The following is a 23,419-nucleotide window of genomic DNA, read 5'->3' on the forward strand; positions in this document are numbered from 1 at the left end:
CCTTGTTGAATAGGACTTTGTTCTGGAAATTTGTGTAATAGAGGGAAAAAAGGGGGCATAAAGCATTGTTCTGTTTTTTTTCATAATTTTTGTTCTTAGTAAGCCACAATTTCATTTCTCATGCAGTTCTAAGACATCTGGAAATGTTACAAGTCTTGAGTCAAGGACAATCGTGATGACATATCAGTATTCCAAAAACTTGTCGCAACTGGAAGCAGTGCATCACATGTGCAATTGGAAGTACACCAAACAGAAGTTTTTTTGCTCCGATGCTTTTGATTCTCTCTTGAATTAACAATAAGGTTCCATTCCCATACCGGGAGTCGAACCCGGGCCGCCTGGGTGAAAACCAGGAATCCTGACCGCTAGACCATATGGGAAGCTGAAAGCTACTGAATTCAATGTTTCATACAAGCAAAATTTGTCTTGCCGACAGTGTACATTTATTCATGCTAAGTGCAGTACCTTTTTGAAACCAAACACAACCAAGAAGTTGCCTTGTTAGCGCAGTAGGTAGCGCGTCAGTCTCATAATCTGAAGGTCGTGAGTTCAAGCCTCACACAGGGCATTCTTTTTGATGTCTGTCATGACTTTTGTCCTCACAAGAGTGCATTGGAATTTGAGAATTAAACTCTGTTTCTGATAAAGTTGCCTGAACACCTATTGGAACTGACGGCATTTTCCTTGTTGAATAGGACTTTGTTCTGGAAATTTGTGTAATAGAGGGAAAAAAGGGGGCATAAAGCATTGTTCTGTTTTTTTTCATAATTTTTGTTCTTAGTGAGCCACAATTTCATTTCTCATGCAGTTCCAAGACATCTGGAAATGTTACAAGTCTTGAGTCAAAGACAATCGTGATGACATATCAGTATTCCAAAAACTTGTCGCAACTGGAAGCAGTGCATCACATGTGCAATTGGAAGTACACCAAACAGAAGTTTTTTTGCTCCGATGCTTTTGATTCTCTCTTGAATTAACAATAAGGTTCCAATCCCATACCGGGAGTCGAACCCGGGCCGCCTGGGTGAAAACCAGGAATCCTGACCGCTAGACCATATGGGAAGCTGAAAGCTACTGAATTCAATGTTTCATACAAGCAAAATTTGTCTTGCCGACAGTGTACATTTATTCATGCTAAGTGCAGTACCTTGTTGAAACCAAACACAACCAAGAAGTTGCCTTGTTAGCGCAGTAGGTAGCGCGTCAGTCTCATAATCTGAAGGTCGTGAGTTCAAGCCTCACACAGGACATTCTTTTTGATGTCTGTCATGACTTTTGTCCTCACAAGAGTGCATTGGAATTTGAGAATTAAACTCTGTTTCTGATAAAGTTGCCTGAACACCTATTGGAACTGACGGCATTTTCCTTGTTGAATAGGACTTTGTTCTGGAAATTTGTGTAATAGAGGGAAAAAAGGGGGCATAAAGCATTGTTCTGTTTTTTTTCATAATTTTTGTTCTTAGTAAGCCACAATTTCATTTCTCATGCAGTTCTAAGACATCTGGAAATGTTACAAGTCTTGAGTCAAGGACAATCGTGATGACATATCAGTATTCCAAAAACTTGTCGCAACTGGAAGCAGTGCATCACATGTGCAATTGGAAGTACACCAAACAGAAGTTTTTTTGCTCCGATGCTTTTGATTCTCTCTTGAATTAACAATAAGGTTCCATTCCCATACCGGGAGTCGAACCCGGGCCGCCTGGGTGAAAACCAGGAATCCTGACCGCTAGACCATATGGGAAGCTGAAAGCTACTGAATTCAATGTTTCATACAAGCAAAATTTGTCTTGCCGACAGTGTACATTTATTCATGCTAAGTGCAGTACCTTTTTGAAACCAAACACAACCAAGAAGTTGCCTTGTTAGCGCAGTAGGTAGCGCGTCAGTCTCATAATCTGAAGGTCGTGAGTTCAAGCCTCACACAGGGCATTCTTTTTGATGTCTGTCATGACTTTTGTCCTCACAAGAGTGCATTGGAATTTGAGAATTAAACTCTGTTTCTGATAAAGTTGCCTGAACACCTATTGGAACTGACGGCATTTTCCTTGTTGAATAGGACTTTGTTCTGGAAATTTGTGTAATAGAGGGAAAAAAGGGGGCATAAAGCATTGTTCTGTTTTTTTTCATAATTTTTGTTCTTAGTGAGCCACAATTTCATTTCTCATGCAGTTCCAAGACATCTGGAAATGTTACAAGTCTTGAGTCAAAGACAATCGTGATGACATATCAGTATTCCAAAAACTTGTCGCAACTGGAAGCAGTGCATCACATGTGCAATTGGAAGTACACCAAACAGAAGTTTTTTTGCTCCGATGCTTTTGATTCTCTCTTGAATTAACAATAAGGTTCCAATCCCATACCGGGAGTCGAACCCAGGCCGCCTGGGTGAAAACCAGGAATCCTGACCGCTAGACCATATGGGAAGCTGAAAGCTACTGAATTCAATGTTTCATACAAGCAAAATTTGTCTTGCCGACAGTGTACATTTATTCATGCTAAGTGCAGTACCTTTTTGAAACCAAACACAACCAAGAAGTTGCCTTGTTAGCGCAGTAGGTAGCGCGTCAGTCTCATAATCTGAAGGTCGTGAGTTCAAGCCTCACACAGGGCATTCTTTTTGATGTCTGTCATGACTTTTGTCCTCACAAGAGTGCATTGGAATTTGAGAATTAAACTCTGTTTCTGATAAAGTTGCCTGAACACCTATTGGAACTGACGGCATTTTCCTTGTTGAATAGGACTTTGTTCTGGAAATTTGTGTAATAGAGGAAAAAAGGGGGCATAAAGCATTGTTCTGGTCTTTTTCATAATTTTTGTTCTTAGTGAGCCACAATTTCATTTCTCATGCAGTTCCAAGACATCTGGAAATGTTACAAGTCTTGAGTCAAGGACAATCGTGATGACATATCAGTATTCCAAAAACTTGTCGCAACTGGAAGCAGTGCATCACATGTGCACTGTCAATTGGAAGTACACCAAACAGAAGTTTTTTTGCTCCGATGCTTTTGATTCTCTCTTGAATTAACAATAAGGTTCCATTCCCATACCGGGAGTCGAACCCGGGCCGCCTGGGTGAAAACCAGGAATCCTGACCGCTAGACCATATGGGAAGCTGAAAGCTACTGAATTCAATGTTTCATACAAGCAAAATTTGTCTTGCCGACAGTGTACATTTATTCATGCTAAGTGCAGTACCTTTTTGAAACCAAACACAACCAAGAAGTTGCCTTGTTAGCGCAGTAGGTAGCGCGTCAGTCTCATAATCTGAAGGTCGTGAGTTCAAGCCTCACACAGGGCATTCTTTTTGATGTCTGTCATGACTTTTGTCCTCACAAGAGTGCATTGGAATTTGAGAATTAAACTCTGTTTCTGATAAAGTTGCCTGAACACCTATTGGAACTGACGGCATTTTCCTTGTTGAATAGGACTTTGTTCTGGAAATTTGTGTAATAGAGGGAAAAAAGGGGGCATAAAGCATTGTTCTGTTTTTTTTCATAATTTTTGTTCTTAGTGAGCCACAATTTCATTTCTCATGCAGTTCCAAGACATCTGGAAATGTTACAAGTCTTGAGTCAAAGACAATCGTGATGACATATCAGTATTCCAAAAACTTGTCGCAACTGGAAGCAGTGCATCACATGTGCAATTGGAAGTACACCAAACAGAAGTTTTTTTGCTCCGATGCTTTTGATTCTCTCTTGAATTAACAATAAGGTTCCAATCCCATACCGGGAGTCGAACCCGGGCCGCCTGGGTGAAAACCAGGAATCCTGACCGCTAGACCATATGGGAAGCTGAAAGCTACTGAATTCAATGTTTCATACAAGCAAAATTTGTCTTGCCGACAGTGTACATTTATTCATGCTAAGTGCAGTACCTTTTTGAAACCAAACACAACCAAGAAGTTGCCTTGTTAGCGCAGTAGGTAGCGCGTCAGTCTCATAATCTGAAGGTCGTGAGTTCAAGCCTCACACAGGGCATTCTTTTTGATGTCTGTCATGACTTTTGTCCTCACAAGAGTGCATTGGAATTTGAGAATTAAACTCTGTTTCTGATAAAGTTGCCTGAACACCTATTGGAACTGACGGCATTTTCCTTGTTGAATAGGACTTTGTTCTGGAAATTTGTGTAATAGAGGAAAAAAGGGGGCATAAAGCATTGTTCTGGTCTTTTTCATAATTTTTGTTCTTAGTGAGCCACAATTTCATTTCTCATGCAGTTCCAAGACATCTGGAAATGTTACAAGTCTTGAGTCAAGGACAATCGTGATGACATATCAGTATTCCAAAAACTTGTCGCAACTGGAAGCAGTGCATCACATGTGCACTGTCAATTGGAAGTACACCAAACTGAAGTTTTTTTGCTCCGATGCTTTTGATTCTCTCTTGAATTAACAATAAGGTTCCATTCCCATACCGGGAGTCGAACCCAGGCCGCCTGGGTGAAAACCAGGAATCCTGACCGCTAGACCATATGGGAAGCTGAAAGCTACTGAATTCAATGTTTCATACAAGCAAAATTTGTCTTGCCGACAGTGTACATTTATTCATGCTAAGTGCAGTACCTTGTTGAAACCAAACACAACCAAGAAGTTGCCTTGTTAGCGCAGTAGGTAGCGCGTCAGTCTCATAATCTGAAGGTCGTGAGTTCAAGCCTCACACAGGGCATTCTTTTTGATGTCTGTCATGACTTTTGTCCTCACAAGAGTGCATTGGAATTTGAGAATTAAACTCTGTTTCTGATAAAGTTGCCTGAACACCTATTGGAACTGACGGCATTTTCCTTGTTGAATAGGACTTTGTTCTGGAAATTTGTGTAATAGAGGAAAAAAGGGGGCATAAAGCATTGTTCTGGTCTTTTTCATAATTTTTGTTCTTAGTGAGCCACAATTTCATTTCTCATGCAGTTCCAAGACATCTGGAAATGTTACAAGTCTTGAGTCAAGGACAATCGTGATGACATATCAGTATTCCAAAAACTTGTCGCAACTGGAAGCAGTGCATCACATGTGCACTGTCAATTGGAAGTACACCAAACTGAAGTTTTTTTGCTCCGATGCTTTTGATTCTCTCTTGAATTAACAATAAGGTTCCATTCCCATACCGGGAGTCGAACCCAGGCCGCCTGGGTGAAAACCAGGAATCCTGACCGCTAGACCATATGGGAAGCTGAAAGCTACTGAATTCAATGTTTCATACAAGCAAAATTTGTCTTGCCGACAGTGTACATTTATTCATGCTAAGTGCAGTACCTTGTTGAAACCAAACACAACCAAGAAGTTGCCTTGTTAGCGCAGTAGGTAGCGCGTCAGTCTCATAATCTGAAGGTCGTGAGTTCAAGCCTCACACAGGGCATTCTTTTTGATGTCTGTCATGACTTTTGTCCTCACAAGAGTGCATTGGAATTTGAGAATTAAACTCTGTTTCTGATAAAGTTGCCTGAACACCTATTGGAACTGACGGCATTTTCCTTGTTGAATAGGACTTTGTTCTGGAAATTTGTGTAATAGAGGAAAAAAGGGGGCATAAAGCATTGTTCTGTTTTTTTTTCATAATTTTTGTTCTTAGCGAGCCACAATTCCATTTCTCATGCAGTTCCAAGACATCTGGAAATGTTACAAGTCTTGAGTCAAGGACAATCGTGATGACATATCAGTATTCCAAAAACTTGTCGCAACTGGAAGCAGTGCATCACATGTGCAATTGGAAGTACACCAAACAGAAGTTTTTTTGCTCCGATGCTTTTGATTCTCTCTTGAATTAACAATAAGGTTCCATTCCCATACCGGGAGTCGAACCCGGGCCGCCTGGGTGAAAACCAGGAATCCTGACCGCTAGACCATATGGGAAGCTGAAAGCTACTGAATTCAATGTTTCATACAAGCAAAATTTGTCTTGCCGACAGTGTACATTTATTCATGCTAAGTGCAGTACCTTTTTGAAACCAAACACAACCAAGAAGTTGCCTTGTTAGCGCAGTAGGTAGCGCGTCAGTCTCATAATCTGAAGGTCGTGAGTTCAAGCCTCACACAGGGCATTCTTTTTGATGTCTGTCATGACTTTTGTCCTCACAAGAGTGCATTGGAATTTGAGAATTAAACTCTGTTTCTGATAAAGTTGCCTGAACACCTATTGGAACTGACGGCATTTTCCTTGTTGAATAGGACTTTGTTCTGGAAATTTGTGTAATAGAGGAAAAAAGGGGGCATAAAGCATTGTTCTGGTCTTTTTCATAATTTTTGTTCTTAGTGAGCCACAATTTCATTTCTCATGCAGTTCCAAGACATCTGGAAATGTTACAAGTCTTGAGTCAAAGACAATCGTGATGACATATCAGTATTCCAAAAACTTGTCGCAACTGGAAGCAGTGCATCACATGTGCACTGTCAATTGGAAGTACACCAAACTGAAGTTTTTTTGCTCCGATGCTTTTGATTCTCTCTTGAATTAACAATAAGGTTCCATTCCCATACCGGGAGTCGAACCCAGGCCGCCTGGGTGAAAACCAGGAATCCTGACCGCTAGACCATATGGGAAGCTGAAAGCTACTGAATTCAATGTTTCATACAAGCAAAATTTGTCTTGCCGACAGTGTACATTTATTCATGCTAAGTGCAGTACCTTGTTGAAACCAAACACAACCAAGAAGTTGCCTTGTTAGCGCAGTAGGTAGCGCGTCAGTCTCATAATCTGAAGGTCGTGAGTTCAAGCCTCACACAGGGCATTCTTTTTGATGTCTGTCATGACTTTTGTCCTCACAAGAGTGCATTGGAATTTGAGAATTAAACTCTGTTTCTGATAAAGTTGCCTGAACACCTATTGGAACTGACGGCATTTTCCTTGTTGAATAGGACTTTGTTCTGGAAATTTGTGTAATAGAGGAAAAAAGGGGGCATAAAGCATTGTTCTGTTTTTTTTTCATAATTTTTGTTCTTAGCGAGCCACAATTCCATTTCTCATGCAGTTCCAAGACATCTGGAAATGTTACAAGTCTTGAGTCAAGGACAATCGTGATGACATATCAGTATTCCAAAAACTTGTCGCAACTGGAAGCAGTGCATCACATGTGCAATTGGAAGTACACCAAACAGAAGTTTTTTTGCTCCGATGCTTTTGATTCTCTCTTGAATTAACAATAAGGTTCCATTCCCATACCGGGAGTCGAACCCGGGCCGCCTGGGTGAAAACCAGGAATCCTGACCGCTAGACCATATGGGAAGCTGAAAGCTACTGAATTCAATGTTTCATACAAGCAAAATTTGTCTTGCCGACAGTGTACATTTATTCATGCTAAGTGCAGTACCTTTTTGAAACCAAACACAACCAAGAAGTTGCCTTGTTAGCGCAGTAGGTAGCGCGTCAGTCTCATAATCTGAAGGTCGTGAGTTCAAGCCTCACACAGGGCATTCTTTTTGATGTCTGTCATGACTTTTGTCCTCACAAGAGTGCATTGGAATTTGAGAATTAAACTCTGTTTCTGATAAAGTTGCCTGAACACCTATTGGAACTGACGGCATTTTCCTTGTTGAATAGGACTTTGTTCTGGAAATTTGTGTAATAGAGGGAAAAAAGGGGGCATAAAGCATTGTTCTGTTTTTTTTCATAATTTTTGTTCTTAGTAAGCCACAATTTCATTTCTCATGCAGTTCCAAGACATCTGGAAATGTTACAAGTCTTGAGTCAAGGACAATCGTGATGACATATCAGTATTCCAAAAACTTGTCGCAACTGGAAGCAGTGCATCACATGTGCAATTGGAAGTACACCAAACAGAAGTTTTTTTGCTCCGATGCTTTTGATTCTCTCTTGAATTAACAATAAGGTTCCATTCCCATACCGGGAGTCGAACCCGGGCCGCCTGGGTGAAAACCAGGAATCCTGACCGCTAGACCATATGGGAAGCTGAAAGCTACTGAATTCAATGTTTCATACAAGCAAAATTTGTCTTGCCGACAGTGTACATTTATTCATGCTAAGTGCAGTACCTTTTTGAAACCAAACACAACCAAGAAGTTGCCTTGTTAGCGCAGTAGGTAGCGCGTCAGTCTCATAATCTGAAGGTCGTGAGTTCAAGCCTCACACAGGGCATTCTTTTTGATGTCTGTCATGACTTTTGTCCTCACAAGAGTGCATTGGAATTTGAGAATTAAACTCTGTTTCTGATAAAGTTGCCTGAACACCTATTGGAACTGACGGCATTTTCCTTGTTGAATAGGACTTTGTTCTGGAAATTTGTGTAATAGAGGGAAAAAAGGGGGCATAAAGCATTGTTCTGTTTTTTTTTCATAATTTTTGTTCTTAGTGAGCCACAATTTCATTTCTCATGCAGTTCCAAGACATCTGGAAATGTTACAAGTCTTGAGTCAAAGACAATCGTGATGACATATCAGTATTCCAAAAACTTGTCGCAACTGGAAGCAGTGCATCACATGTGCAATTGGAAGTACACCAAACAGAAGTTTTTTTGCTCCGATGCTTTTGATTCTCTCTTGAATTAACAATAAGGTTCCATTCCCATACCGGGAGTCGAACCCGGGCCGCCTGGGTGAAAACCAGGAATCCTGACCGCTAGACCATATGGGAAGCTGAAAGCTACTGAATTCAATGTTTCATACAAGCAAAATTTGTCTTGCCGACAGTGTACATTTATTCATGCTAAGTGCAGTACCTTTTTGAAACCAAACACAACCAAGAAGTTGCCTTGTTAGCGCAGTAGGTAGCGCGTCAGTCTCATAATCTGAAGGTCGTGAGTTCAAGCCTCACACAGGGCATTCTTTTTGATGTCTGTCATGACTTTTGTCCTCACAAGAGTGCATTGGAATTTGAGAATTAAACTCTGTTTCTGATAAAGTTGCCTGAACACCTATTGGAACTGACGGCATTTTCCTTGTTGAATAGGACTTTGTTCTGGAAATTTGTGTAATAGAGGGAAAAAAGGGGGCATAAAGCATTGTTCTGTTTTTTTTCATAATTTTTGTTCTTAGTAAGCCACAATTTCATTTCTCATGCAGTTCCAAGACATCTGGAAATGTTACAAGTCTTGAGTCAAAGACAATCGTGATGACATATCAGTATTCCAAAAACTTGTCGCAACTGGAAGCAGTGCATCACATGTGCAATTGGAAGTACACCAAACAGAAGTTTTTTTGCTCCGATGCTTTTGATTCTCTCTTGAATTAACAATAAGGTTCCATTCCCATACCGGGAGTCGAACCCGGGCCGCCTGGGTGAAAACCAGGAATCCTGACCGCTAGACCATATGGGAAGCTGAAAGCTACTGAATTCAATGTTTCATACAAGCAAAATTTGTCTTGCCGACAGTGTACATTTATTCATGCTAAGTGCAGTACCTTTTTGAAACCAAACACAACCAAGAAGTTGCCTTGTTAGCGCAGTAGGTAGCGCGTCAGTCTCATAATCTGAAGGTCGTGAGTTCAAGCCTCACACAGGGCCTTCTTTTTGATGTCTGTCATGACTTTTGTCCTCACAAGAGTGCATTGGAATTTGAGAATTAAACTCTGTTTCTGATAAAGTTGCCTGAACACCTATTGGAACTGACGGCATTTTCCTTGTTGAATAGGACTTTGTTCTGGAAATTTGTGTAATAGAGGGAAAAAAGGGGGCATAAAGCATTGTTCTGGTCTTTTTCATAATTTTTGTTCTTAGTGAGCCACAATTCCATTTCTCATGCAGTTCCAAGACATCTGGAAATGTTACAAGTCTTGAGTCAAGGACAATCGTGATGACATATCAGTATTCCAAAAACTTGTCGCAACTGGAAGCAGTGCATCACATGTGCAATTGGAAGTACACCAAACAGAAGTTTTTTTGCTCCGATGCTTTTGATTATCTCTTGAATTAACAATAAGGTTCCATTCCCATACCGGGAGTCGAACCCGGGCCGCCTGGGTGAAAACCAGGAATCCTGACCGCTAGACCATATGGGAAGCTGAAAGCTACAGAATTCAATGTTTCATACAAGCAAAATTTGTCTTGCCGACAGTGTACATTTATTCATACCAAGTGCAGTACCTTGTTGAAACCAAACACAACCAAGAAGTTGCCTTGTTAGCGCAGTAGGTAGCGCGTCAGTTTCATAATCTGAAGGTCGTGAGTTCAAGCCTCACACAAGGCATTCTTTTTGATGTCTGTCATGACTTTTGTCCTCACAAGAGTGCATTGGAATTTGAGAATTAAACTCTGTTTCTGATAAAGATGCCTGAACACCTATTGGAACTGACGGCATTTTCCTTGTTGAATAGGACTTTGTTCTGGAAATTTGTGTAATAGAGGAAAAAAGGGGGCATAAAGCATTGTTCTGGTCTTTTTCATAATTTTTGTTCTTAGTGAGCCACAATTCCATTTCTCATGCAGTTCCAAGACATCTGGAAATGTTACAAGTCTTGAGTCAAGGACAATCGTGATGACATATCAGTATTCCAAAAACTTGTCGCAACTGGAAGCAGTGCATCACATGTGCAATTGGAAGTACACCAAACAGAAGTTTTTTTGCTCCGATGCTTTTGATTATCTCTTGAATTAACAATAAGGTTCCATTCCCATACCGGGAGTCGAACCCGGGCCGCCTGGGTGAAAACCAGGAATCCTGACCGCTAGACCATATGGGAAGCTGAAAGCTACAGAATTCAATGTTTCATACAAGCAAAATTTGTCTTGCCGACAGTGTACATTTATTCATACCAAGTGCAGTACCTTGTTGAAACCAAACACAACCAAGAAGTTGCCTTGTTAGCGCAGTAGATAGCGCGTCAGTCTCATAATCTGAAGGTCGTGAGTTCAAGCCTCACACAGGGCATTCTTTTTGATGTCTGTCATGACTTTTGTCCTCACAAGAGTGCATTGGAATTTGAGAATTAAACTCTGTTTCTGATAAAGATGCCTGAACACCTATTGGAACTGACGGCATTTTCCTTGTTGAATAGGACTTTGTTCTGGAAATTTGTGTAATAGAGGAAAAAAGGGGGCATAAAGCATTGTTCTGGTCTTTTTCATAATTTTTGTTCTTAGTGAGCCACAATTCCATTTCTCATGCAGTTCCAAGACATCTGGAAATGTTACAAGTCTTGAGTCAAGGACAATCGTGATGACATATCAGTATTCCAAAAACTTGTCGCAACTGGAAGCAGTGCATCACATGTGCAATTGGAAGTACACCAAACAGAAGTTTTTTTGCTCCGATGCTTTTGATTATCTCTTGAATTAACAATAAGGTTCCATTCCCATACCGGGAGTCGAACCCGGGCCGCCTGGGTGAAAACCAGGAATCCTGACCGCTAGACCATATGGGAAGCTGAAAGCTACAGAATTCAATGTTTCATACAAGCAAAATTTGTCTTGCCGACAGTGTACATTTATTCATACCAAGTGCAGTACCTTGTTGAAACCAAACACAACCAAGAAGTTGCCTTGTTAGCGCAGTAGGTAGCGCGTCAGTCTCATAATCTGAAGGTCGTGAGTTCAAGCCTCACACAGGGCATTCTTTTTGATGTCTGTCATGACTTTTGTCCTCACAAGAGTGCATTGGAATTTGAGAATTAAACTCTGTTTCTGATAAAGATGCCTGAACACCTATTGGAACTGACGGCATTTTCCTTGTTGAATAGGACTTTGTTCTGGAAATTTGTGTAATAGAGGAAAAAAGGGGGCATAAAGCATTGTTCTGGTCTTTTTCATAATTTTTGTTCTTAGTGAGCCACAATTCCATTTCTCATGCAGTTCCAAGACATCTGGAAATGTTACAAGTCTTGAGTCAAGGACAATCGTGATGACATATCAGTATTCCAAAAACTTGTCGCAACTGGAAGCAGTGCATCACATGTGCAATTGGAAGTACACCAAACAGAAGTTTTTTTGCTGCGATGCTTTTGATTCTCTCTTGAATTAACAATAAGGTTCCATTCCCATACCGGGAGTCGAACCCGGGCCGCCTGGGTGAAAACCAGGAATCCTGACCGCTAGACCATATGGGAAGCTGAAAGCTACTGAATTCAATGTTTTATACAAGCAAAATTTGTCTTGCCGACAGTGTACATTTATTCATACCAAGTGCAGTACCTTGTTGAAACCAAACACAACCAAGAAGTTGCCTTGTTAGCGCAGTAGGTAGCGCGTCAGTTTCATAATCTGAAGGTCGTGAGTTCAAGCCTCACACAGGGCATTCTTTTTGATGTCTGTCATGACTTTTGTCCTCACAAGAGTGCATTGGAATTTGAGAATTAAACTCTGTTTCTGATAAAGATGCCTGAACACCTATTGGAACTGACGGCATTTTCCTTGTTGAATAGGACTTTGTTCTGGAAATTTGTGTAATAGAGGAAAAAAGGGGGCATGAAACATTGAAGTCAGCAGCTTTCAGCTTCCCATATGGTCTAGCGGTCAGGATTCCTGGTTTTCACCCAGGCGGCCCGGGTTCGACTCCCGGTATGGGAATGGAACCTTATTGTTAATTCAAGAGAGAATCAAAAGCATCGGAGCAAAAAAACTTCTGTTTGGTGTACTTCCAATTGCACATGTGATGCACTGCTTCCAGTTGCGACAAGTTTTTGGAATACTGATATGTCATCACGATTGTCCTTGACTCAAGACTTGTAACATTTCCAGATGTCTTGGAACTGCATGAGAAATGGAATTGTGGCTCACTAAGAACAAAAATTATGAAAAAAAAACAGAACAATGCTTTATGCCCCCTTTTTTCCTCTATTACACAAATTTCCAGAACAAAGTCCTATTCAACAAGGAAAATGCCGTCAGTTCCAATAGGTGTTCAGGCAACTTTATCAGAAACAGAGTTTAATTCTCAAATTCCAATGCACTCTTGTGAGGACAAAAGTCATGACAGACATCAAAAAGAATGCCCTGTGTGAGGCTTGAACTCACGACCTTCAGATTATGAGACTGACGCGCTACCTACTGCGCTAACAAGGCAACTTTTTGGTTGTGTTTGGTTTCAACAAGGTACTGCACTTAGCATGAATAAATGTACACTGTCGGCAAGACAAATTTTGCTTGTATGAAACACTGAATTCAGTAGCTTTCAGCTTCCCATATGGTCTAGCGGTCAGGATTCCTGGTTTTCACCCAGGCGGCCCGGGTTCGACTCCCGGTATGGGAATGGAACCTTATTGTTAATTCAAGAGAAAAAAGGGGGCAAAAAGCATTGTTCTGGTCTTTTTCATAATTTTTGTTCTTAGTGAGCCACAATTCCATTTCTCATGCAGTTCCAAGACATCTGGAAATGTTACAAGTCTTGAGTCAAGGACAATCGTGATGACATATCAGTATTCCAAAAACTTGTAGCAACTGGAAGCAGTGCATCACATGTGCAATTGGAAGTACACCAAACAGAAGTTTTTTTGCTCCGATGCTTTTGATTCTCTCTTGAATTAACAATAAGGTTCCATTCCCATACCGGGAGTCGAACCCGGGCCGCCTGGGTGAAAACCAGGAATCCTGACCGCTAGACCATATGGGAAGCTGAAAGCTGCTGACTTCAATGTTTCATACAAGCAAAATTTGTCTTGCCGACAGTGTACATTTATTCATGCTAAGTGCGGTACCTTGTTGAAACCAAACACAACCAAGAAGTTGCCTTGTTAGCGCAGTAGGTAGCGCGTCAGTCTTATAATCTGAAGGTCGTGAGTTCAAGCCTCACCCAGGGCATTCTTTTTGATGTCTGTCATGACTTTTGTCCTCACAAGAGTGCATTGGAATTTGAGAATTAAACTCTGTTTCTGATAAAGATGCCTGAACACCTATTGGAACTGACGGCATTTTCCTTGTTGAATAGCAATTTGTTCTGGAAATTTGTGTAATAGAGGAAAAAAGGGGGCATAAAGCATTGTTCTGGTCTTTTTCATAATTTTTGTTCTTAGTGAGCCACAATTCCATTTCTCATGCAGTTCCAAGACATCTGGAAATGTTACAAGTCTTGAGTCAAGGACAATCGTGATGACATATCAGTATTCCAAAAACTTGTAGCAACTGGAAGCAGTGCATCACATGTGCAATTGGAAGTACACCAAACAGAAGTTTTTTTGCTCCGATGCTTTTGATTCTCTCTTGAATTAACAATAAGGTTCCATTCCCATACCGGGAGTCGAACCCGGGCCGCCTGGGTGAAAACCAGGAATCCTGACCGCTAGACCATATGGGAAGCTGAAAGCTGCGGACTTCAATGTTTCATACAAGCAAAATTTGTCTTGCCGACAGTGTACATTTATTCATGCTAAGTGCAGTACCTTGTTGAAACCAAACACAACCAAGAAGTTGCCGTGTTAGCGCAGTAGGTAGCGCGTCAGTCTCATAATCTGAAGGTCGTGAGTTCAAGCCTCACACAGGGCATTCTTTTTGATGTCTGTCATGACTTTTGTCCTCACAAGAGTGCATTGGAATTTGAGAATTAAACTCTGTTTCTGATAAAGATGCCTGAACACCTATTGGAACTGACGGCATTTTCCTTGTTGAATAGCAATTTGTTCTGGAAATTTGTGTAATAGAGGAAAAAAGGGGGCAAAAAGCATTGTTCTGGTCTTTTTCATAATTTTTGTTCTTAGTGAGCCACAATTCCATTTCTCATGCAGTTCCAAGACATCTGGAAATGTTACAAGTCTTGAGTCAAGGACAATCGTGATGACATATCAGTATTCCAAAAACTTGTAGCAACTGGAAGCAGTGCATCACATGTGCAATTGGAAGTACACCAAACAGAAGTTTTTTTGCTCCGATGCTTTTGATTCTCTCTTGAATTAACAATAAGGTTCCATTCCCATACCGGGAGTCGAACCCGGGCCGCCTGGGTGAAAACCAGGAATCCTGACCGCTAGACCATATGGGAAGCTGAAAGCTGCTGACTTCAATGTTTCATACAAGCAAAATTTGTCTTGCCGACAGTGTACATTTATTCATGCTAAGTGCGGTACCTTGTTGAAACCAAACACAACCAAGAAGTTGCCTTGTTAGCGCAGTAGGTAGCGCGTCAGTCTTATAATCTGAAGGTCGTGAGTTCAAGCCTCACCCAGGGCATTCTTTTTGATGTCTGTCATGACTTTTGTCCTCACAAGAGTGCATTGGAATTTGAGAATTAAACTCTGTTTCTGATAAAGATGCCTGAACACCTATTGGAACTGACGGCATTTTCCTTGTTGAATAGCAATTTGTTCTGGAAATTTGTGTAATAGAGGAAAAAAGGGGGCATAAAGCATTGTTCTGGTCTTTTTCATAATTTTTGTTCTTAGTGAGCCACAATTCCATTTCTCATGCAGTTCCAAGACATCTGGAAATGTTACAAGTCTTGAGTCAAGGACAATCGTGATGACATATCAGTATTCCAAAAACTTGTAGCAACTGGAAGCAGTGCATCACATGTGCAATTGGAAGTACACCAAACAGAAGTTTTTTTGCTCCGATGCTTTTGATTCTCTCTTGAATTAACAATAAGGTTCCATTCCCATACCGGGAGTCGAACCCGGGCCGCCTGGGTGAAAACCAGGAATCCTGACCGCTAGACCATATGGGAAGCTGAAAGCTGCGGACTTCAATGTTTCATACAAGCAAAATTTGTCTTGCCGACAGTGTACATTTATTCATGCTAAGTGCAGTACCTTGTTGAAACCAAACACAACCAAGAAGTTGCCTTGTTAGCGCAGTAGGTAGCGCGTCAGTCTCATAATCTGAAGGTCGTGAGTTCAAGCCTCACACAGGGCATTCTTGTCTGTCATGACTTTTGTCCTCACAAGAGTGCATTGGAATTTGAGAATTAAACTCTGTTTCTGATAAAGATGCCTGAACACCTATTGGAACTGACGGCATTTTCCTTGTTGAATAGCAATTTGTTCTGGAAATTTGTGTAATAGAGGAAAAAAGGGGGCAAAAAGCATTGTTCTGGTCTTTTTCATAATTTTTGTTCTTAGTGAGCCACAATTCCATTTCTCATGCAGTTCCAAGACATCTGGAAATGTTACAAGTCTTGAGTCAAGGACAATCGTGATGACATATCAGTATTCCAAAAACTTGTAGCAACTGGAAGCAGTGCATCACATGTGCAATTGGAAGTACACCAAACAGAAGTTTTTTTGCTCCGATGCTTTTGATTCTCTCTTGAATTAACAATAAGGTTCCATTCCCATACCGGGAGTCGAACCCGGGCCGCCTGGGTGAAAACCAGGAATCCTGACCGCTAGACCATATGGGAAGCTGAAAGCTGCGGACTTCAATGTTTCATACAAGCAAAATTTGTCTTGCCGACAGTGTACATTTATTCATGCTAAGTGCGGTACCTTGTTGAAACCAAACACAACCAAGAAGTTGCCTTGTTAGCACAGTAGGTAGCGCGTCAGTCTCATAATCTGAAGGTCGTAAGTTCAAGCCTCACACAGGGCATTCTTTTTGATGTCTGTCATGACTTTTGTCCTCACAAGAGTGCATTGGAATTTGAGAATTAAACTCTGTTTCTGATAAAGTTGCCTGAACACCTATTGGAACTGACGGCATTTTCTTTGTTGAATAGGACTTTGTTCTGGAAATTTGTGTAATAGAGGAAAAAAGGGGGCATAAAGCATTGTTCTGGTCTTTTTCATAATTTTTGTTCTTAGTGAGCCACAATTCCATTTCTCATGCAGTTCCAAGACATCTGGAAATGTTACAAGTCTTGAGTCAAGGACAATCGTGATGACATATCAGTATTCCAAAAACTTGTCGCAACTGGAAGCAGTGCATCACATGTGCACTGTCAATTGGAAGTACACCAAACTGAAGTTTTTTTCCTCCGATGCTTTTGATTCTCTCTTGAATTAACAATAAGGTTCCATTCCCATACCGGGAGTCGAACCCGGGTCGCCTGGGTGAAAACCAGGAATCCTGACCGCTAGACCATATGGGAAGCTGAAAGCTACTGAATTCAATGTTTCATACAAGCAAAATTTGTCTTGCCGACAGTGTACATTTATTCATGCTAAGTGCAGTACCTTGTTGAAACCAAACACAACCAAGAAGTTGCCTTGTTAGCGCAGTAGGTAGCGTGTCAGTCTCATAATCTGAAGGTCGTGAGTTCAAGCCTCACACAGGGCATTCTTTTTGATGTCTGTCATGACTTTTGTCCTCACAAGAGTGCATTGGAATTTGAGAATTAAACTCTGTTTCTGATAAAGATGCCTGAACACCTATTGGAACTGACGGCATTTTCCTTGTTGAATAGGACTTTGTTCTGGAAATTTGTGTAATAGAGGAAAAAAGGGGGCATAAAGCATTGTTCTGGTCTTTTTCATAATTTTTGTTTTTAGTGAGCCACAATTCCATTTCTCATGCAGTTCCAAGACATCTGGAAATGTTACAAGTCTTGAGTCAAGGACAATCGTGATGACATATCAGTATTCCAAAAACTTGTCGCAACTGGAAGCAGTGCATCACATGTGCAATTGGAAGTACACCAAACAGAAGTTTTTTTGCTCCGATGCTTTTGATTCTCTCTTGAATTAACAATAAGGTTCCATTCCCATACCGGGAGTCGAACCCGGGCCGCCTGGGTGAAAACCAGGAATCCTGACCGCTAGACCATATGGGAAGCTGAAAGCTGCTGACTTCAATGTTTCATACAAGCAAAATTTGTCTTGCCGACAGTGTACATTTATTTATGCTAAGTGCGGTACCTTGTTGAAACCAAACACAACCAAGAAGTTGCCTTGTTAGCGCAGTAGGTAGCGCGTCAGTCTCATAATCTGAAGGTCGTGAGTTCAAGCCTCACACAGGGCATTCTTTTTGATGTCTGTCATGACTTTTGTCCTCACAAGAGTGCATTGGAATTTGAGAATTAAACTCTGTTTCTGATAAAGATGCCTGAACACCTATTGGAACTGACGGCATTTTCCTTGTTGAATAGGACTTTGTTCTGGAAATTTGTGTAATAGAGGAAAAAAGGGGGCATAAAGCATTGTTCTGGTCTTTTTCATAATTTTTGTTTTTAGTGAGCCACAATTCCATTTCTCATGCAGTTCCAAGACATCTGGAAATGTTACAAGTCTTGAGTCAAGGACAATCGTGATGACATATCAGTATTCCAAAAACTTGTCGCAACTGGAAGCAGTGCATCACATGTGCAATTGGAAGTACACCAAACAGAAGTTTTTTTGCTCCGATGCTTTTGATTCTCTCTTGAATTAACAATAAGGTTCCATTCCCATACCGGGAGTCGAACCCGGGCCGCCTGGGTGAAAACCAGGAATCCTGACCGCTAGACCATATGGGAAGCTGAAAGCTGCTGACTTCAATGTTTCATACAAGCAAAATTTGTCTTGCCGACAGTGTACATTTATTTATGCTAAGTGCGGTACCTTGTTGAAACCAAACACAACCAAGAAGTTGCCTTGTTAGCGCAGTAGGTAGCGCGTCAGTCTCATAATCTGAAGGTCGTGAGTTCAAGCCTCACACAGGGCATTCTTTTTGATGTCTGTCATGACTTTTGTCCTCACAAGAGTGCATTGGAATTTGAGAATTAAACTCTGTTTCTGATAAAGATGCCTGAACACCTATTGGAACTGACGGCATTTTCCTTGTTGAATAGGACTTTGTTCTGGAAATTTGTGTAATAGAGGAAAAAAGGGGGCATAAAGCATTGTTCTGGTCTTTTTCATAATTTTTGTTTTTAGTGAGCCACAATTCCATTTCTCATGCAGTTCCAAGACATCTGGAAATGTTACAAGTCTTGAGTCAAGGACAATCGTGATGACATATCAGTATTCCAAAAACTTGTCGCAACTGGAAGCAGTGCATCACATGTGCAATTGGAAGTACACCAAACAGAAGTTTTTTTGCTCCGATGCTTTTGATTCTCTCTTGAATTAACAATAAGGTTCCATTCCCATACCGGGAGTCGAACCCGGGCCGCCTGGGTGAAAACCAGGAATCCTGACCGCTAGACCATATGGGAAGCTGAAAGCTGCTGACTTCAATGTTTCATACAAGCAAAATTTGTCTTGCCGACAGTGTACATTTATTTATGCTAAGTGCGGTACCTTGTTGAAACCAAACACAACCAAGAAGTTGCCTTGTTAGCGCAGTAGGTAGCGCGTCAGTCTCATAATCTGAAGGTCGTGAGTTCAAGCCTCACACAGGGCATTCTTTTTGATGTCTGTCATGACTTTTGTCCTCACAAGAGTGCATTGGAATTTGAGAATTAAACTCTGTTTCTGATAAAGATGCCTGAACACCTATTGGAACTGACGGCATTTTCCTTGTTGAATAGCAATTTGTTCTGGAAATTTGTGTAATAGAGGAAAAAAGGGGGCAAAAAGCATTGTTCTGGTCTTTTTCATAATTTTTGTTCTTAGTGAGCCACAATTCCATTTCTCATGCAGTTCCAAGACATCTGGAAATGTTACAAGTCTTGAGTCAAGGACAATCGTGATGACATATCAGTATTCCAAAAACTTGTAGCAACTGGAAGCAGTGCATCACATGTGCAATTGGAAGTACACCAAACAGAAGTTTTTTTGCTCCGATGCTTTTGATTCTCTCTTGAATTAACAATAAGGTTCCATTCCCATACCGGGAGTCGAACCCGGGCCGCCTGGGTGAAAACCAGGAATCCTGACCGCTAGACCATATGGGAAGCTGAAAGCTGCTGACTTCAATGTTTCATACAAGCAAAATTTGTCTTGCCGACAGTGTACATTTATTTATGCTAAGTGCGGTACCTTGTTGAAACCAAACACAACCAAAAAGTTGCCTTGTTAGCGCAGTAGGTAGCGCGTCAGTCTCATAATCTGAAGGTCGTGAGTTCAAGCCTCACACAGGGCATTCTTTTTGATGTCTGTCATGACTTTTGTCCTCACAAGAGTGCATTGGAATTTGAGAATTAAACTCTGTTTCTGATAAAGTTGCCTGAACACCTATTGGAACTGACGGCATTTTCCTTGTTGAATAGGACTTTGTTCTGGAAATTTGTGTAATAGAGGAAAAAAGGGGGCATAAAGCATTGTTCTGTTTTTTTTCATAATTTTTGTTCTTAGTGAGCCACAATTCCATTTCTCATGCAGTTCCAAGACATCTGGAAATGTTACAAGTCTTGAGTCAAGGACAATCGTGATGACATATCAGTATTCCAAAAACTTGTCGCAACTGGAAGCAGTGCATCACATGTGCAATTGGAAGTACACCAAACAGAAGTTTTTTTGCTCCGATGCTTTTGATTCTCTCTTGAATTAACAATAAGGTTCCATTCCCATACCGGGAGTCGAACCCGGGCCGCCTGGGTGAAAACCAGGAATCCTGACCGCTAGACCATATGGGAAGCTGAAAGCTGCGGACTTCAATGTTTCATACAAGCAAAATTTGTCTTGCCGACAGTGTACATTTATTCATGCTAAGTGCGGTACCTTGTTGAAACCAAACACAACCAAGAAGTTGCCTTGTTAGCGCAGTAGGTAGCGCGTCAGTCTCATAATCTGAAGGTCGTAAGTTCAAGCCTCACACAGGGCATTCTTTTTGATGTCTGTCATGACTTTTGTCCTCACAAGAGTGCATTGGAATTTGAGAATAATACTCTGTTTCTGATAAAGTTGCCTGAACACCTATTGGAACTGACGGCATTTTCTTTGTTGAATAGGACTTTGTTCTGGAAATTTGTGTAATAGAGGAAAAAAGGGGGCATAAAGCATTGTTCTGGTCTTTTTCATAATTTTTGTTCTTAGTGAGCCACAATTCCATTTCTCATGCAGTTCCAAGACATCTGGAAATGTTACAAGTCTTGAGTCAAGGACAATCGTGATGACATATCAGTATTCCAAAAACTTGTCGCAACTGGAAGCAGTGCATCACATGTGCACTGTCAATTGGAAGTTCACCAAACTGAAGTTTTTTTCCTCCGATGCTTTTGATTCTCTCTTGAATTAACAATAAGGTTCCATTCCCATACCGGGAGTCGAACCCGGGCCGCCTGGGTGAAAACCAGGAATCCTGACCGCTAGACCATATGGGAAGCTGAAAGCTGCTGACTTCAATGTTTCATACAAGCAAAATTTGTCTTGCCGACAGTGTACATTTATTTATGCTAAGTGCGGTACCTTGTTGAAACCAAACACAACCAAGAAGTTGCCTTGTTAGCGCAGTAGGTAGCGCGTCAGTCTCATAATCTGAAGGTCGTGAGTTCAAGCCTCACACAGGGCTTTCTTTTTGATGTCTGTCATGACTTTTGTCCTCACAAGAGTGCATTGGAATTTGAGAATTAAACTCTGTTTCTGATAAAGTTGCCTGAACACCTATTGGAACTGACGGCATTTTCTTTGTTGAATAGGACTTTGTTCTGGAAATTTGTGTAATAGAGGAAAAAAGGGGGCATAAAGCATTGTTCTGGTCTTTTTCATAATTTTTGTTCTTAGTGAGCCACAATTCCATTTCTCATGCAGTTCCAAGACATCTGGAAATGTTACAAGTCTTGAGTCAAGGACAATCGTGATGACATATCAGTATTCCAAAAACTTGTCGCAACTGGAAGCAGTGCATCACATGTGCACTGTCAATTGGAAGTACACCAAACTGAAGTTTTTTTCCTCCGATGCTTTTGATTCTCTCTTGAATTAACAATAAGGTTCCATTCCCATACCGGGAGTCGAACCCGGGCCGCCTGGGTGAAAACCAGGAATCCTGACCGCTAGACCATATGGGAAGCTGAAAGCTACTGAATTCAATGTTTCATACAAGCAAAATTTGTCTTGCCGACAGTGTACATTTATTCATGCTAAGTGCAGTACCTTGTTGAAACCAAACACAACCAAGAAGTTGCCTTGTTAGCGCAGTAGGTAGCGCGTCAGTCTCATAATCTGAAGGTCGTGAGTTCAAGCCTCACACAGGGCATTCTTTTTGATGTCTGTCATGACTTTTGTCCTCACAAGAGTGCATTGGAATTTGAGAATTAAACTCTGTTTCTGATAAAGATGCCTGAACACCTATTGGAACTGACGGCATTTTCCTTGTTGAATAGGACTTTGTTCTGGAAATTTGTGTAATAGAGGAAAAAAGGGGGCATAAAGCATTGTTCTGGTCTTTTTCATAATTTTTGTTTTTAGTGAGCCACAATTCCATTTCTCATGCAGTTCCAAGACATCTGGAAATGTTACAAGTCTTGAGTCAAGGACAATCGTGATGACATATCAGTATTCCAAAAACTTGTCGCAACTGGAAGCAGTGCATCACATGTGCAATTGGAAGTACACCAAACAGAAGTTTTTTTGCTCCGATGCTTTTGATTCTCTCTTGAATTAACAATAAGGTTCCATTCCCATACCGGGAGTCGAACCCGGGCCGCCTGGGTGAAAACCAGGAATCCTGACCGCTAGACCATATGGGAAGCTAAAAGCTGCTGACTTCAATGTTTCATACAAGCAAAATTTGTCTTGCCGACAGTGTACATTTATTTATGCTAAGTGCGGTACCTTGTTGAAACCAAACACAACCAAGAAGTTGCCTTGTTAGCGCAGTAGGTAGCGCGTCAGTCTCATAATCTGAAGGTCGTGAGTTCAAGCCTCACACAGGGCATTCTTTTTGATGTCTGTCATGACTTTTGTCCTCACAAGAGTGCATTGGAATTTGAGAATTAAACTCTGTTTCTGATAAAGATGCCTGAACACCTATTGGAACTGACGGCATTTTCCTTGTTGAATAGGACTTTGTTCTGGAAATTTGTGTAATAGAGGAAAAAAGGGGGCATAAAGCATTGTTCTGGTCTTTTTCATAATTTTTGTTTTTAGTGAGCCACAATTCCATTTCTCATGCAGTTCCAAGACATCTGGAAATGTTACAAGTCTTGAGTCAAGGACAATCGTGATGACATATCAGTATTCCAAAAACTTGTCGCAACTGGAAGCAGTGCATCACATGTGCAATTGGAAGTACACCAAACAGAAGTTTTTTTGCTCCGATGCTTTTGATTCTCTCTTGAATTAACAATAAGGTTCCATTCCCATACCGGGAGTCGAACCCGGGCCGCCTGGGTGAAAACCAGGAATCCTGACCGCTAGACCATATGGGAAGCTGAAAGCTGCTGACTTCAATGTTTCATACAAGCAAAATTTGTCTTGCCGACAGTGTACATTTATTTATGCTAAGTGCGGTACCTTGTTGAAACCAAACACAACCAAGAAGTTGCCTTGTTAGCGCAGTAGGTAGCGCGTCAGTCTCATAATCTGAAGGTCGTGAGTTCAAGCCTCACACAGGGCATTCTTTTTGATGTCTGTCATGACTTTTGTCCTCACAAGAGTGCATTGGAATTTGAGAATTAAACTCTGTTTCTGATAAAGATGCCTGAACACCTATTGGAACTGACGGCATTTTCCTTGTTGAATAGCAATTTGTTCTGGAAATTTGTGTAATAGAGGAAAAAAGGGGGCAAAAAGCATTGTTCTGGTCTT

General features: G+C 41.1%; 69 non-coding genes across 69 annotated transcripts; 35 read left to right on the top strand and 34 right to left on the bottom strand.

The window, feature by feature from the left end:
• Positions 1 to 308: 308 nt before the first annotated feature.
• On the bottom strand, positions 309 to 380 carry TRNAE-UUC (transfer RNA glutamic acid (anticodon UUC)). Its single transcript has one exon. It is a non-coding gene; the product is annotated as a tRNA-Glu (tRNA).
• Positions 381 to 495: 115 nt separating this feature from the next.
• On the top strand, positions 496 to 568 carry TRNAM-CAU (transfer RNA methionine (anticodon CAU)). The gene has a single exon. It is a non-coding gene; the product is annotated as a tRNA-Met (tRNA).
• Positions 569 to 990: 422 nt separating this feature from the next.
• On the bottom strand, positions 991 to 1,062 carry TRNAE-UUC (transfer RNA glutamic acid (anticodon UUC)). The gene has a single exon. It is a non-coding gene; the product is annotated as a tRNA-Glu (tRNA).
• A 115-nt stretch (positions 1,063 to 1,177) lies between these two features.
• TRNAM-CAU (transfer RNA methionine (anticodon CAU)) lies at positions 1,178 to 1,250 on the top strand. The gene has a single exon. It is a non-coding gene; the product is annotated as a tRNA-Met (tRNA).
• A 422-nt stretch (positions 1,251 to 1,672) lies between these two features.
• Positions 1,673 to 1,744, bottom strand: TRNAE-UUC (transfer RNA glutamic acid (anticodon UUC)). The gene has a single exon. It is a non-coding gene; the product is annotated as a tRNA-Glu (tRNA).
• Positions 1,745 to 1,859: 115 nt separating this feature from the next.
• On the top strand, positions 1,860 to 1,932 carry TRNAM-CAU (transfer RNA methionine (anticodon CAU)). Its single transcript has one exon. It is a non-coding gene; the product is annotated as a tRNA-Met (tRNA).
• A 422-nt stretch (positions 1,933 to 2,354) lies between these two features.
• On the bottom strand, positions 2,355 to 2,426 carry TRNAE-UUC (transfer RNA glutamic acid (anticodon UUC)). The gene has a single exon. It is a non-coding gene; the product is annotated as a tRNA-Glu (tRNA).
• A 115-nt stretch (positions 2,427 to 2,541) lies between these two features.
• Positions 2,542 to 2,614, top strand: TRNAM-CAU (transfer RNA methionine (anticodon CAU)). Its single transcript has one exon. It is a non-coding gene; the product is annotated as a tRNA-Met (tRNA).
• A 427-nt stretch (positions 2,615 to 3,041) lies between these two features.
• TRNAE-UUC (transfer RNA glutamic acid (anticodon UUC)) lies at positions 3,042 to 3,113 on the bottom strand. Its single transcript has one exon. It is a non-coding gene; the product is annotated as a tRNA-Glu (tRNA).
• Positions 3,114 to 3,228: 115 nt separating this feature from the next.
• On the top strand, positions 3,229 to 3,301 carry TRNAM-CAU (transfer RNA methionine (anticodon CAU)). The gene has a single exon. It is a non-coding gene; the product is annotated as a tRNA-Met (tRNA).
• A 422-nt stretch (positions 3,302 to 3,723) lies between these two features.
• On the bottom strand, positions 3,724 to 3,795 carry TRNAE-UUC (transfer RNA glutamic acid (anticodon UUC)). Its single transcript has one exon. It is a non-coding gene; the product is annotated as a tRNA-Glu (tRNA).
• A 115-nt stretch (positions 3,796 to 3,910) lies between these two features.
• On the top strand, positions 3,911 to 3,983 carry TRNAM-CAU (transfer RNA methionine (anticodon CAU)). Its single transcript has one exon. It is a non-coding gene; the product is annotated as a tRNA-Met (tRNA).
• Positions 3,984 to 4,410: 427 nt separating this feature from the next.
• On the bottom strand, positions 4,411 to 4,482 carry TRNAE-UUC (transfer RNA glutamic acid (anticodon UUC)). The gene has a single exon. It is a non-coding gene; the product is annotated as a tRNA-Glu (tRNA).
• Positions 4,483 to 4,597: 115 nt separating this feature from the next.
• Positions 4,598 to 4,670, top strand: TRNAM-CAU (transfer RNA methionine (anticodon CAU)). Its single transcript has one exon. It is a non-coding gene; the product is annotated as a tRNA-Met (tRNA).
• A 427-nt stretch (positions 4,671 to 5,097) lies between these two features.
• TRNAE-UUC (transfer RNA glutamic acid (anticodon UUC)) lies at positions 5,098 to 5,169 on the bottom strand. Its single transcript has one exon. It is a non-coding gene; the product is annotated as a tRNA-Glu (tRNA).
• Positions 5,170 to 5,284: 115 nt separating this feature from the next.
• TRNAM-CAU (transfer RNA methionine (anticodon CAU)) lies at positions 5,285 to 5,357 on the top strand. Its single transcript has one exon. It is a non-coding gene; the product is annotated as a tRNA-Met (tRNA).
• A 422-nt stretch (positions 5,358 to 5,779) lies between these two features.
• TRNAE-UUC (transfer RNA glutamic acid (anticodon UUC)) lies at positions 5,780 to 5,851 on the bottom strand. Its single transcript has one exon. It is a non-coding gene; the product is annotated as a tRNA-Glu (tRNA).
• Positions 5,852 to 5,966: 115 nt separating this feature from the next.
• TRNAM-CAU (transfer RNA methionine (anticodon CAU)) lies at positions 5,967 to 6,039 on the top strand. The gene has a single exon. It is a non-coding gene; the product is annotated as a tRNA-Met (tRNA).
• Positions 6,040 to 6,466: 427 nt separating this feature from the next.
• TRNAE-UUC (transfer RNA glutamic acid (anticodon UUC)) lies at positions 6,467 to 6,538 on the bottom strand. Its single transcript has one exon. It is a non-coding gene; the product is annotated as a tRNA-Glu (tRNA).
• Positions 6,539 to 6,653: 115 nt separating this feature from the next.
• Positions 6,654 to 6,726, top strand: TRNAM-CAU (transfer RNA methionine (anticodon CAU)). The gene has a single exon. It is a non-coding gene; the product is annotated as a tRNA-Met (tRNA).
• A 422-nt stretch (positions 6,727 to 7,148) lies between these two features.
• On the bottom strand, positions 7,149 to 7,220 carry TRNAE-UUC (transfer RNA glutamic acid (anticodon UUC)). Its single transcript has one exon. It is a non-coding gene; the product is annotated as a tRNA-Glu (tRNA).
• Positions 7,221 to 7,335: 115 nt separating this feature from the next.
• Positions 7,336 to 7,408, top strand: TRNAM-CAU (transfer RNA methionine (anticodon CAU)). Its single transcript has one exon. It is a non-coding gene; the product is annotated as a tRNA-Met (tRNA).
• Positions 7,409 to 7,830: 422 nt separating this feature from the next.
• On the bottom strand, positions 7,831 to 7,902 carry TRNAE-UUC (transfer RNA glutamic acid (anticodon UUC)). Its single transcript has one exon. It is a non-coding gene; the product is annotated as a tRNA-Glu (tRNA).
• Positions 7,903 to 8,017: 115 nt separating this feature from the next.
• Positions 8,018 to 8,090, top strand: TRNAM-CAU (transfer RNA methionine (anticodon CAU)). The gene has a single exon. It is a non-coding gene; the product is annotated as a tRNA-Met (tRNA).
• A 423-nt stretch (positions 8,091 to 8,513) lies between these two features.
• On the bottom strand, positions 8,514 to 8,585 carry TRNAE-UUC (transfer RNA glutamic acid (anticodon UUC)). Its single transcript has one exon. It is a non-coding gene; the product is annotated as a tRNA-Glu (tRNA).
• Positions 8,586 to 8,700: 115 nt separating this feature from the next.
• On the top strand, positions 8,701 to 8,773 carry TRNAM-CAU (transfer RNA methionine (anticodon CAU)). The gene has a single exon. It is a non-coding gene; the product is annotated as a tRNA-Met (tRNA).
• Positions 8,774 to 9,195: 422 nt separating this feature from the next.
• TRNAE-UUC (transfer RNA glutamic acid (anticodon UUC)) lies at positions 9,196 to 9,267 on the bottom strand. Its single transcript has one exon. It is a non-coding gene; the product is annotated as a tRNA-Glu (tRNA).
• Positions 9,268 to 9,382: 115 nt separating this feature from the next.
• On the top strand, positions 9,383 to 9,455 carry TRNAM-CAU (transfer RNA methionine (anticodon CAU)). The gene has a single exon. It is a non-coding gene; the product is annotated as a tRNA-Met (tRNA).
• Positions 9,456 to 9,877: 422 nt separating this feature from the next.
• TRNAE-UUC (transfer RNA glutamic acid (anticodon UUC)) lies at positions 9,878 to 9,949 on the bottom strand. Its single transcript has one exon. It is a non-coding gene; the product is annotated as a tRNA-Glu (tRNA).
• A 115-nt stretch (positions 9,950 to 10,064) lies between these two features.
• On the top strand, positions 10,065 to 10,137 carry TRNAM-CAU (transfer RNA methionine (anticodon CAU)). Its single transcript has one exon. It is a non-coding gene; the product is annotated as a tRNA-Met (tRNA).
• Positions 10,138 to 10,558: 421 nt separating this feature from the next.
• On the bottom strand, positions 10,559 to 10,630 carry TRNAE-UUC (transfer RNA glutamic acid (anticodon UUC)). Its single transcript has one exon. It is a non-coding gene; the product is annotated as a tRNA-Glu (tRNA).
• A 115-nt stretch (positions 10,631 to 10,745) lies between these two features.
• On the top strand, positions 10,746 to 10,818 carry TRNAM-CAU (transfer RNA methionine (anticodon CAU)). The gene has a single exon. It is a non-coding gene; the product is annotated as a tRNA-Met (tRNA).
• A 421-nt stretch (positions 10,819 to 11,239) lies between these two features.
• TRNAE-UUC (transfer RNA glutamic acid (anticodon UUC)) lies at positions 11,240 to 11,311 on the bottom strand. The gene has a single exon. It is a non-coding gene; the product is annotated as a tRNA-Glu (tRNA).
• A 115-nt stretch (positions 11,312 to 11,426) lies between these two features.
• Positions 11,427 to 11,499, top strand: TRNAM-CAU (transfer RNA methionine (anticodon CAU)). Its single transcript has one exon. It is a non-coding gene; the product is annotated as a tRNA-Met (tRNA).
• A 421-nt stretch (positions 11,500 to 11,920) lies between these two features.
• On the bottom strand, positions 11,921 to 11,992 carry TRNAE-UUC (transfer RNA glutamic acid (anticodon UUC)). The gene has a single exon. It is a non-coding gene; the product is annotated as a tRNA-Glu (tRNA).
• Positions 11,993 to 12,107: 115 nt separating this feature from the next.
• Positions 12,108 to 12,180, top strand: TRNAM-CAU (transfer RNA methionine (anticodon CAU)). Its single transcript has one exon. It is a non-coding gene; the product is annotated as a tRNA-Met (tRNA).
• Positions 12,181 to 12,380: 200 nt separating this feature from the next.
• Positions 12,381 to 12,452, top strand: TRNAE-UUC (transfer RNA glutamic acid (anticodon UUC)). The gene has a single exon. It is a non-coding gene; the product is annotated as a tRNA-Glu (tRNA).
• A 422-nt stretch (positions 12,453 to 12,874) lies between these two features.
• TRNAM-CAU (transfer RNA methionine (anticodon CAU)) lies at positions 12,875 to 12,947 on the bottom strand. The gene has a single exon. It is a non-coding gene; the product is annotated as a tRNA-Met (tRNA).
• A 115-nt stretch (positions 12,948 to 13,062) lies between these two features.
• TRNAE-UUC (transfer RNA glutamic acid (anticodon UUC)) lies at positions 13,063 to 13,134 on the top strand. The gene has a single exon. It is a non-coding gene; the product is annotated as a tRNA-Glu (tRNA).
• Positions 13,135 to 13,422: 288 nt separating this feature from the next.
• On the bottom strand, positions 13,423 to 13,494 carry TRNAE-UUC (transfer RNA glutamic acid (anticodon UUC)). The gene has a single exon. It is a non-coding gene; the product is annotated as a tRNA-Glu (tRNA).
• Positions 13,495 to 13,609: 115 nt separating this feature from the next.
• Positions 13,610 to 13,682, top strand: TRNAI-UAU (transfer RNA isoleucine (anticodon UAU)). The gene has a single exon. It is a non-coding gene; the product is annotated as a tRNA-Ile (tRNA).
• Positions 13,683 to 14,103: 421 nt separating this feature from the next.
• Positions 14,104 to 14,175, bottom strand: TRNAE-UUC (transfer RNA glutamic acid (anticodon UUC)). The gene has a single exon. It is a non-coding gene; the product is annotated as a tRNA-Glu (tRNA).
• A 115-nt stretch (positions 14,176 to 14,290) lies between these two features.
• On the top strand, positions 14,291 to 14,363 carry TRNAM-CAU (transfer RNA methionine (anticodon CAU)). Its single transcript has one exon. It is a non-coding gene; the product is annotated as a tRNA-Met (tRNA).
• A 421-nt stretch (positions 14,364 to 14,784) lies between these two features.
• Positions 14,785 to 14,856, bottom strand: TRNAE-UUC (transfer RNA glutamic acid (anticodon UUC)). The gene has a single exon. It is a non-coding gene; the product is annotated as a tRNA-Glu (tRNA).
• A 115-nt stretch (positions 14,857 to 14,971) lies between these two features.
• TRNAI-UAU (transfer RNA isoleucine (anticodon UAU)) lies at positions 14,972 to 15,044 on the top strand. The gene has a single exon. It is a non-coding gene; the product is annotated as a tRNA-Ile (tRNA).
• A 421-nt stretch (positions 15,045 to 15,465) lies between these two features.
• TRNAE-UUC (transfer RNA glutamic acid (anticodon UUC)) lies at positions 15,466 to 15,537 on the bottom strand. Its single transcript has one exon. It is a non-coding gene; the product is annotated as a tRNA-Glu (tRNA).
• Positions 15,538 to 15,652: 115 nt separating this feature from the next.
• On the top strand, positions 15,653 to 15,725 carry TRNAM-CAU (transfer RNA methionine (anticodon CAU)). Its single transcript has one exon. It is a non-coding gene; the product is annotated as a tRNA-Met (tRNA).
• A 415-nt stretch (positions 15,726 to 16,140) lies between these two features.
• On the bottom strand, positions 16,141 to 16,212 carry TRNAE-UUC (transfer RNA glutamic acid (anticodon UUC)). Its single transcript has one exon. It is a non-coding gene; the product is annotated as a tRNA-Glu (tRNA).
• A 115-nt stretch (positions 16,213 to 16,327) lies between these two features.
• TRNAM-CAU (transfer RNA methionine (anticodon CAU)) lies at positions 16,328 to 16,400 on the top strand. The gene has a single exon. It is a non-coding gene; the product is annotated as a tRNA-Met (tRNA).
• A 427-nt stretch (positions 16,401 to 16,827) lies between these two features.
• TRNAE-UUC (transfer RNA glutamic acid (anticodon UUC)) lies at positions 16,828 to 16,899 on the bottom strand. Its single transcript has one exon. It is a non-coding gene; the product is annotated as a tRNA-Glu (tRNA).
• A 115-nt stretch (positions 16,900 to 17,014) lies between these two features.
• TRNAM-CAU (transfer RNA methionine (anticodon CAU)) lies at positions 17,015 to 17,087 on the top strand. Its single transcript has one exon. It is a non-coding gene; the product is annotated as a tRNA-Met (tRNA).
• A 421-nt stretch (positions 17,088 to 17,508) lies between these two features.
• Positions 17,509 to 17,580, bottom strand: TRNAE-UUC (transfer RNA glutamic acid (anticodon UUC)). The gene has a single exon. It is a non-coding gene; the product is annotated as a tRNA-Glu (tRNA).
• A 115-nt stretch (positions 17,581 to 17,695) lies between these two features.
• TRNAM-CAU (transfer RNA methionine (anticodon CAU)) lies at positions 17,696 to 17,768 on the top strand. Its single transcript has one exon. It is a non-coding gene; the product is annotated as a tRNA-Met (tRNA).
• A 421-nt stretch (positions 17,769 to 18,189) lies between these two features.
• On the bottom strand, positions 18,190 to 18,261 carry TRNAE-UUC (transfer RNA glutamic acid (anticodon UUC)). The gene has a single exon. It is a non-coding gene; the product is annotated as a tRNA-Glu (tRNA).
• A 115-nt stretch (positions 18,262 to 18,376) lies between these two features.
• TRNAM-CAU (transfer RNA methionine (anticodon CAU)) lies at positions 18,377 to 18,449 on the top strand. Its single transcript has one exon. It is a non-coding gene; the product is annotated as a tRNA-Met (tRNA).
• Positions 18,450 to 18,870: 421 nt separating this feature from the next.
• On the bottom strand, positions 18,871 to 18,942 carry TRNAE-UUC (transfer RNA glutamic acid (anticodon UUC)). Its single transcript has one exon. It is a non-coding gene; the product is annotated as a tRNA-Glu (tRNA).
• Positions 18,943 to 19,057: 115 nt separating this feature from the next.
• Positions 19,058 to 19,130, top strand: TRNAM-CAU (transfer RNA methionine (anticodon CAU)). The gene has a single exon. It is a non-coding gene; the product is annotated as a tRNA-Met (tRNA).
• A 421-nt stretch (positions 19,131 to 19,551) lies between these two features.
• On the bottom strand, positions 19,552 to 19,623 carry TRNAE-UUC (transfer RNA glutamic acid (anticodon UUC)). Its single transcript has one exon. It is a non-coding gene; the product is annotated as a tRNA-Glu (tRNA).
• Positions 19,624 to 19,738: 115 nt separating this feature from the next.
• TRNAM-CAU (transfer RNA methionine (anticodon CAU)) lies at positions 19,739 to 19,811 on the top strand. The gene has a single exon. It is a non-coding gene; the product is annotated as a tRNA-Met (tRNA).
• Positions 19,812 to 20,232: 421 nt separating this feature from the next.
• Positions 20,233 to 20,304, bottom strand: TRNAE-UUC (transfer RNA glutamic acid (anticodon UUC)). The gene has a single exon. It is a non-coding gene; the product is annotated as a tRNA-Glu (tRNA).
• A 115-nt stretch (positions 20,305 to 20,419) lies between these two features.
• Positions 20,420 to 20,492, top strand: TRNAM-CAU (transfer RNA methionine (anticodon CAU)). The gene has a single exon. It is a non-coding gene; the product is annotated as a tRNA-Met (tRNA).
• A 427-nt stretch (positions 20,493 to 20,919) lies between these two features.
• Positions 20,920 to 20,991, bottom strand: TRNAE-UUC (transfer RNA glutamic acid (anticodon UUC)). Its single transcript has one exon. It is a non-coding gene; the product is annotated as a tRNA-Glu (tRNA).
• A 115-nt stretch (positions 20,992 to 21,106) lies between these two features.
• Positions 21,107 to 21,179, top strand: TRNAM-CAU (transfer RNA methionine (anticodon CAU)). The gene has a single exon. It is a non-coding gene; the product is annotated as a tRNA-Met (tRNA).
• A 427-nt stretch (positions 21,180 to 21,606) lies between these two features.
• TRNAE-UUC (transfer RNA glutamic acid (anticodon UUC)) lies at positions 21,607 to 21,678 on the bottom strand. The gene has a single exon. It is a non-coding gene; the product is annotated as a tRNA-Glu (tRNA).
• Positions 21,679 to 21,793: 115 nt separating this feature from the next.
• TRNAM-CAU (transfer RNA methionine (anticodon CAU)) lies at positions 21,794 to 21,866 on the top strand. The gene has a single exon. It is a non-coding gene; the product is annotated as a tRNA-Met (tRNA).
• Positions 21,867 to 22,287: 421 nt separating this feature from the next.
• Positions 22,288 to 22,359, bottom strand: TRNAE-UUC (transfer RNA glutamic acid (anticodon UUC)). Its single transcript has one exon. It is a non-coding gene; the product is annotated as a tRNA-Glu (tRNA).
• Positions 22,360 to 22,474: 115 nt separating this feature from the next.
• Positions 22,475 to 22,547, top strand: TRNAM-CAU (transfer RNA methionine (anticodon CAU)). The gene has a single exon. It is a non-coding gene; the product is annotated as a tRNA-Met (tRNA).
• Positions 22,548 to 22,968: 421 nt separating this feature from the next.
• Positions 22,969 to 23,040, bottom strand: TRNAE-UUC (transfer RNA glutamic acid (anticodon UUC)). The gene has a single exon. It is a non-coding gene; the product is annotated as a tRNA-Glu (tRNA).
• Positions 23,041 to 23,155: 115 nt separating this feature from the next.
• Positions 23,156 to 23,228, top strand: TRNAM-CAU (transfer RNA methionine (anticodon CAU)). Its single transcript has one exon. It is a non-coding gene; the product is annotated as a tRNA-Met (tRNA).
• The last annotated feature ends 191 nt before the right edge of the window (positions 23,229 to 23,419 follow it).

This window comes from Crinia signifera, chromosome 4 (genome assembly GCF_055691185.1).
Source record: "Crinia signifera chromosome 4, ASM5569118v1, whole genome shotgun sequence".
NCBI classification, from domain to species: Eukaryota; Metazoa; Chordata; class Amphibia; order Anura; family Myobatrachidae; genus Crinia; species Crinia signifera.